Genomic DNA, 8,890 nt, shown 5'->3' with positions numbered 1-8,890 from the left:
GTGTGTGGCTGTGGGGGGTTGTGTGTGTGGGGGGGCTGTGTGTGTGTGGGGGCTGTGTGTGTGGGGCTGTGTGTGGCTGTGGGGGTTGTGTGTGTGGGGGTTGTGTGTGTGTTGTGGGGTTGTGTGTGGTTGTGGGGGTTGTGTGTGGTTGTGGGGTTGTGTGTGTGGGGGTTGTGGGGGTTGTGTGTGGTTGTGGGGTTGTGTGTGCGGTTGTGTGTGTGGGGGATGTGTGTGGGGTTGTAGTGTGTGTGGGGATGTGGGTGCGGTTGTAGTGTGTGGGGGATGTGTGTGGTCGTGGTGTGTGGTCGGTGTGTGGTTGGTGCATGTGAGTGTGTGTGTTTGTGTGGTTGTAATAATAATAATAATAATAATAATAATAAATGGTTTATTGAAAAAGGTGTGTGTATGTGCGTGGTTGTGTGTGTGGTTGTAGTGTGTGTGTGGGGGCTAGCGGCAGGTGTGTGTGGGGGTAATAATAATAATATAATAATATTAATAAAAATAATAATAAGCGGTTTATTAAAAGTTTGCAGCCCAAAAGGCTGAAAATATACGGACATAAATGACTTATTACGTACATTGGTGGTTTAACAAAAGCCTTCATTAGAGAAAGGTGAAGGAACATACAGTGAACATACAGATTAATGTTTACACACGTAGATCAATGTGAGCTGAGGTGTTGAACAGCAGACACATAGTGTAGTAACTCCTCACAGATGGCGTTATGAGGGGCATCACGTGAGTACTAGTTCCTCACAGATGGTGTTACGAGGGGCCTGATGATGTAGTAGTTACCTCACAGATGGTGTATGAGGCCTGATGATGTAGTAATTCTCACAGATGGTGCTATGAAGGGCCTGATGTGGTGTAGTAATTCCCTCACAGATGGTGGATAGGGGCCTGATGTGGTGTAGAAATTTCACAGATGGTGTTATGAGGGCATCACATGGCATAGTATTTTCACAGATGGGTGTTAAGGAGGGCATCCGTGGTGCAGTAATCTCACAGATGGTGCTATGAGGACGCACATGATGCTGTAGTAGCTCATCTCACGGGTGTCAGAGCATCATGGGGACACCACGTGGTCAAGGTTGTCACAGGACTTCACTCACTCCAGTGGGTGAGGTGTGGTCCCAGGCTTCTCTATCGTGGGGAGTCTCTAGGGAATTATCACTGGGTACCTGGGACCTCAGTGTGTGAAGGTTAGCTTGGGAAGACTCCAACTGCCAGAGTTTTTCACCGACTAAGCACTGTTCACCACATATTCAACACTGGTTCCATTCCTTTCCCAAATGAAATAGTAACTCTACAGAACTTGTTGATATTCCAGTGGGGAGGAGGGTCCAGGGAGGGGAGTTGGTATGGGCCAACATGCTGACGTGGCTGCTGCTGAGCAGCGCCAGGTGCGTTTGACCAGTCTTGACCTGCCGGGTGTGTGGTTGTGGTGTGTGTGTGTGGGGGGTTGTGTGTGGGGGTGGTGTGTGTGTGTGTGTGGTTGTAGAGGTGTGTGCGAATGTGTGTCTGTGTGTGTAATAATATGTAATAATTAACGGTTTATTGAAAGAGCTTGGCAGCCAGAAGGCTGAAAATATACAGTTACATATTTGGGGAATGGGTTACGAATTACAAATAATATACAAGCATATAAGTGACACAAATAAGACATATAGTAACTTAGATGGGGATCAAGTCAAACTACAGTTCATTTCAACATAGTGACAGTGTAGGAGCAGTGTTTACTGGGAGTGAATACACTGATTTATTACATGTTATTGATAATTTTACAATGGTTGGGACTGGGCTGTTCTTATAGCGATCAGTTCGCACGTACGATGGGCTGGATATGTTGTGGTGTCGAACAGCATTCTCGGACAGGGGATCTCAGGTGGTAGTAGGGGCGGTGTGGGGATGGTGAGAAGCTTTACCAAATTTGCAGATGAGCCGGGATGATAGTGAGAGCGAAAGGGTCAGTGTGTTGAGCGCTTGATATGTGGAGTAGTGAAGGAGAATAATCTTGCATGCCCTCTTGCACTTTTTCTAGGTGTATGTTGTGTGGCATTTGGGAGGAAGACCAGGTGGGGAGGCATAGTGAGCTGGGAAGTATGAATGTTGTGTATACACTGAGGGCTCGTGGAAGGGAACCTCGAGGACTTAGTCGGCGGAGGAGGTGGAGACGGAAACTGGAGGATTTACAACTTCACTGACGTGGTTTCCAATTTAGTTTGTTGTCTATGCAGACGCCGAGGAGCCGGGGAATCCACAACCTGGAGTGTGTTCGGACCTAGGGTAATGGAAGGAGGTGGGACAATGTCAGAGGAGAGGTTGATGCATAACCATGGTCTTGGTATGGTTGATGGTGACATGGTTGTTGGTGGCCCAGTTTTGGAGACTGTTCAATAAATCCTGAAGGGCGGTATAGTTGGGAGCAGAATTGTTGACGCTGATCCCAATGGTGGAGTCGCCGCATATTTCCAGCGAGCAGGGGTTTCTTAGGGCATCATTGATGAGCATAGGAAGCAGAGGACCCCATCTTGGTGCCTTGGGGTGCGCACAGGTGTGTGTGTGTGTGTGTGTGTGTCAGGTGTGTGTGTGTGTGTGTGCAGGTGTGTGTGTGTGTGTGAGGTGTGTGTGTGTAGGTGTGTGTGTGTGTGCAGGTGTGTGTGTGTGTGCAGGTGTGTGTGTGTGTGTGTGTGTACAGTATACCCGCTTACACTTTTTTTTTTACGCATCACGCTACGCAGTACCCTGCCAGACCAAGAATGCTCACTTTACGAGGTGCATGTACTCTTTACGCCGGAGAGCGGCGCGGGCAGGGTGCGCACAAGGTCGCCTGCTTCAAAACATTATCGAAGTTCTTCAGTCAGCCACCCACCACATCCGCCCAAGTCGGTGATAGTGAGGATATGGACTTATATGGACTTTGAGGGGTTTGACAAAGAGGCCCTGCAAGCCTCTGTGGTGGATAGTGATACAAGTGATACAGGTGAGAGCCAATAATCTGCCCCTGCCTCGAACCAAACCCCCATCCCCGTGTGCCCAGCCATCTTTTCTACTAATGTAAGTAAAACTAATATTATTTATATTTCTTTAATTATTAATTGTGTGCATACCATCAAAAATTAAGAAGTTATTTTTACTACAACGAGGTATTGTCTGAAAAGTGGAGTTTGGGGGGTCGGCCCGGTCTCTATTTCAATTAATCCCATATGTTCTGTTGTTCACTTTACACGGCCTCAATGGGGTCAATTGACCAAGAACGTGAGGTTTCACTGTATATAAGATAAATGACACTGTTCCATGAGTGCATACAGTACGTTCATACGCTGGCCTCCAACGCAGTCTCATTTTTTTCTACCATCATTGATCACTTACTGTACACACATTACATAACATTAATTAAGAGATACATATTATATACATTAATTTTACTACATCTACAACTATCATTAGTCAAGGCTTTAATGTACTCAAAATAAATACAATAAGCTCTAATATCTACTCATTTCATCCCAAATACAATTGGATAATTGCTTTGAAAAATCCTAAATGGCAACTGTAAGCTGACGGGAATCAGTCCTGTCCATATGGTAGAAGATACCGACTGCACCCTCCTCCATCACCACGAGATCACTACACATACGTATAGTTCATGAAACACAAGTCAACGTGTGCATGATGGATGACTCATTAATGAGTAATAGGTATAAAATCAAGAGATTTTCAGGATTTTTTAATATGTGTACAGTTCGTTTGAGATTCTCCGAACACTGCTGGAGACAGCTGGCACCAAGGCCGTTTGTTTACTAAAGCACGTAGTAAAAATTATGAATGAATGTAAAAGTGATAGGTGATTGGTTATTTAGTTCCTTGTTGTTAATTAATGGTTGGGTTTTGTTGTTTCGTTATATACATTACTATAGTAAACAAACGGCTTTGAGCTAGCTAGCTGTCTCCAGCAGTGTTGAAGAATCTTGAACCAGATTGTAGTATATAATGCTGTATTTATTATTATTATATATATATATATATATATATATATATATATATATATATATATATATATATATATATATATATATATATATATATATATATATATATATATATATATATATATATATATATATATATATATATATATATATATATATATATATATATATATATATATATATATATATATCATGCATGCTGATAACCACAAGGAAAGAAGAAAACACGAGTTCCCAAGCGCTGTAATTCACATCTTCAGGTGAGTACAGACTAAAGAGAAATACAAACCAAGGTGTATATATACAGAGAGGGTGAGACCAGGTCCACAATGGTCAGGTATTGTAATGACCCTACTAATCTTTAAATAGCACAACAACGAGTTGGTGGTCAGGTCAGATGGTCAGGTGACCGACCTTCACCTGGTTACAAATCATCTTAATTACAAAATTGTCCAGCTTGTACATGCCGTTACTCAAATTCATGTTGAATGCTTCGCATGTTTAATAAGACTAGATTCTATGATGTTCCTACTATCAATTGAATTACATGGTAATATTGAGGAGGCATTATCCCAGTCAATGCAATGCTTGTTATCCTCAAATAAACAAACAGAGCATTGGATTCCTGGCCTGTCCTAACACTGTATTTGTGTTGTTTAATTCTAGTTGCAAGATCTTTACCTGTCTGGCCTAAGTAAAATATATACATTCCTTGCAAGGAACTTATAAATGCAACCAATTGTGTTGTTGGGGAGTTCTTGATTAACATTTGTTTAACAGTGCATGAGTTTTAAATGCCACATTGACGTTCAGGTTTTAGTTGTAGGAATGTAGAAATTTTTGATAAATGGTAATATTAAGATATTCTTATGGTCATGGGTGGGCTTGGGATCAGTTCTATAAAAGTTTTCTTAGTAATGTTTAGGCATTTGTCTAAGGAAAGATCTAGGTATTTAAGGTTTGAGCCAATATTATATATATATTTGTATTCCTCTTCAATGAATTCGACTGCAAATTCTCAAGGCACGAAACATTGTTGAAAATACTGACTGTTTGACTTTATTATGGTGGGCAGAATAATAATGAATGTATGAACACACATTAGTTGGTTTTCTATAAATACTAAACTTAAAAGTGTTACCTATTCTGTGTATCAGACAGTCTAGGAATGGCAATTTACAGTCTTGCTCTAATTCACAGTGAATTTGATCGAGGGGCTAAGCTGTTAAGTTGTGGCAGGAAAGCTTTAGGTCCTCATTACATGGCCAGAGACATAATACATCATCAACATATCTAAACCAGACTGCTGAAGGTGGTAAAATATTACTTAATAGTTTTTTCAAAGAATTCATATATAGGTTGCTTAATACAGGTGAGATGGATTACCCATTGCCATACCAAATTTTGAGCATAATATTATGCAAACTTTTTCAATAAACCGTTTATATATATTATTATTATTATTATTATATATATATATATTACCCCACACACACCACAACCGCACACAACCCCCACACACACCACAACCGCACACAACCCCCCCCACACACACACACACACACACACTACAACCACACACACAACCACGCACAACGCACATACACCTCCACAACCACGCACATACACACACCTTTTTCAATAAACCATTTATTATATTATTATTATTATTATTACAACCACAAACACACACATGCACACACTCACATGCACCACAACCACACACACCACAACCCAACACAACCCCCACACACACACACAACCCCCACACACACACACAACCCCCCACACACACACACACCACACACACACACAACCCCCCACACACACACACAACCCCCCACACACACACACAACCCCCCACACACACACACACAACCCCCCACACACACACACACACACAACCCCCACACACACACACAACCCCACACACACACAACCCCCCCCCACACACACACACAACCCCCCCCACACACACACACACAACCCCCACACACACACACACAACCCCCCACACACACACACACACACACACAACCCCCCACACCCCACACACACCCACAACCCCCCCACACAACCCCACACACAACCCCCACACACAACCCCACACACACACAACCCCACACACACAACCCACACACCACAACCCCACACACACCACAACCCCCACACACACCACAACCCCCACACCACACACAACCCCACACACCACAACCCCACACACCACAACCCCACACACACAACCCCCACACACACCACAACCCCACACACACACCCCACACACACACCCCCCACACACACCACACCCCACACACACCACCACCCCACACACACACACCCCACACCACACCCACACACCACCCCCCACACACAACCCCCACACACCACAACCACACACAACCCACACACCACAACCACACACCCCCCACACACCACAACCACAACCCCCACACACACAACCCCACACACAACCCCACACACACAACCTCCCCACACACAGCCTCCCCCACACAACCTCCCCCCACACACAACCTCCCCCACACACACACACAACCCCCCACACCCCCACACACACACCACACACACACCACAATCACACACAACCCCCCACACATACCACAACTGCACACACAAACACACTCCACACACACCTCCCTAGCCACGAAACACCCACACAAACACACACACACATCCACACACACTCACACCACAACCCACACACTCACACCACAACCACACACACCAGATGCACACACCACACCTCCCACACCACAACCACACACGCAACCACACACTCAGGCGCACACACCACACACACACTCACACACACACACACCATCCTCCCACACACACACACACACACACCCCACACACACCCCACACACACCCCGCCCACACACACACACACGCACACACCACGCACACACACACACACACACACACCCACCCACCCAGTCTTGACCTCACTCTCCCCCGGCTTACCTCCCTCCCAGTGTTCAACCATTTGAAATTGCCAACAAACTCCTGAAATTAAAATCCAAATGCTCCACAACCCCAATTGACCTCCCAATCAAAATTTACAATGAATTTGCAGTTGAACTTGCCACCCCCTCTGTTCTATTATTAATGCATCCCTCAGACAGAGCAAAAGCCCTAATGAATGAAAACGCATTTGTCACCCATATCCAAGGTCCCCACCCCACAGTCCCCTAACGACCTCAGGCCAGTTGCCATTACCCCCATACCCAGTCTACTCTGTGAAGACTTTGTTTTTGAGTGGGCATTTGCTTGTTTTATCAGTCAATTGATCCACAGCAATTTGGCAATATGGGACCTCCTCTTCATCACACTGCTTAGTTAGTTCCTGAATTTCCTGCACAAAAACCTGCAGAAATGTAAGACATCACTGGCTGTTGCCTTGTTGACTTCAGGAAGGCTTTTGCTATGTTGATCACTGCACTGTTATCAACAAGGCCATTGCACTAGGGCTGCCCACCAACCTGGTCTCATGGCTCACTGATTTCCTGAGTGAGCTGCATCAGGCAGTCAGGTACCGGGTTTCTATCTCCACATTCCAACACCTCACCTGTGGTGTTCTCCAGGAGTACCAAGATGGGACCACTGTGCCTTAATCTGATCAACGACCGCTCTATTGGACCCTCTCACGTGGAAGTACATGGATGACTGCACTGTGGGGTTACAGTGGACAACACCTCACGGACTACTCGCCATGACAAAGGCACCTTGGACAGGCTACAGCATGGACTTCAGAACAAGGTCACCATCAACCACACCAAAGCCATAGTCATGCACATCAATTCCGCCACCACTCCAGTGCAGCTTCAGCAGCAGTCGGGTGCCCATCTCTCCATTTAGTGCAGTCTGCCAAACTCCTGGGTGTTACCATAGACCAGCAAACTGGACTGGAAGGCCCATGTAAACAACACCATCAAGGCAGCCTCTTACCAACTCTACCCTGTACATACCTCGATGACTCAGGTCACTTGGGGCATCCACGCCCAAGCTGAAGACTATCTACAACGCCTTTATTCTCCCCAAATTAACTTATGTGTCACCAGCCTGGTAAGTCTTCTCTCAACTCTACCCAACAGTGTCAGCTAGAGAAGGTACAGAAAAAGGCCTGCAGAATCATGTTCGGCGCCAGACTACTCCGGCTACAACAACGCTCTCTCCACCCTGGAAATGCCATCCCTCAGTGACCTCCACCACCAAGCACTAGCAAGGTTTGGCAGTGGACTACTGCACCATCCTCGCATCGCCACTTCCTGCCACAGGCAACCCACCTCGCACAGTCCTCCACTACAACAACATTCAGCCCATTAGAGCCTGCACTGACAGATATAAGAATAGCACCATCTCATCTATTGTTAAAATAATAAGCAACTCTAATTTATATACTGTACAGCCCTGTAAATGTATTGATGTATATCATTATGTCTAAATCAAATGTAAGTTTTGTATATTTTCAGCCACGGCTGCAACTCTATTAATAAACCGTTATTATTATTATTATTATTATTATTTATTATTATTATTATTATTATTGTATTATTATTTATTATTATTATTATTATTATTATTATTATTATTACCCCCCACACACACACACACACACACACACACACACACACACACATACACACATACACTCACATACACACACACACACACTCCATGCACACACACAACACACACACACACACACACACACACACACACACACACACACACACACACACACACACACACACACACACACACACACACACACAAAACACACACAGGGTAGCCGTTCAATCCTTGGGGGGTGTGTATCGTGTCCTCCCCCAATTGACCCTTCTCTCTCTGTCTGGTGAGGTGGGGGGTCTGAGCAGGAG

This window comes from Homarus americanus, unplaced genomic scaffold (assembly GCF_018991925.1).
Source record: "Homarus americanus isolate GMGI-L3 unplaced genomic scaffold, GMGI_Hamer_2.0 scaffold17698, whole genome shotgun sequence".
Classification (NCBI taxonomy): Eukaryota; Metazoa; Arthropoda; class Malacostraca; order Decapoda; family Nephropidae; genus Homarus; species Homarus americanus.
Note: the sequence above shows the minus strand (reverse complement) of the source record.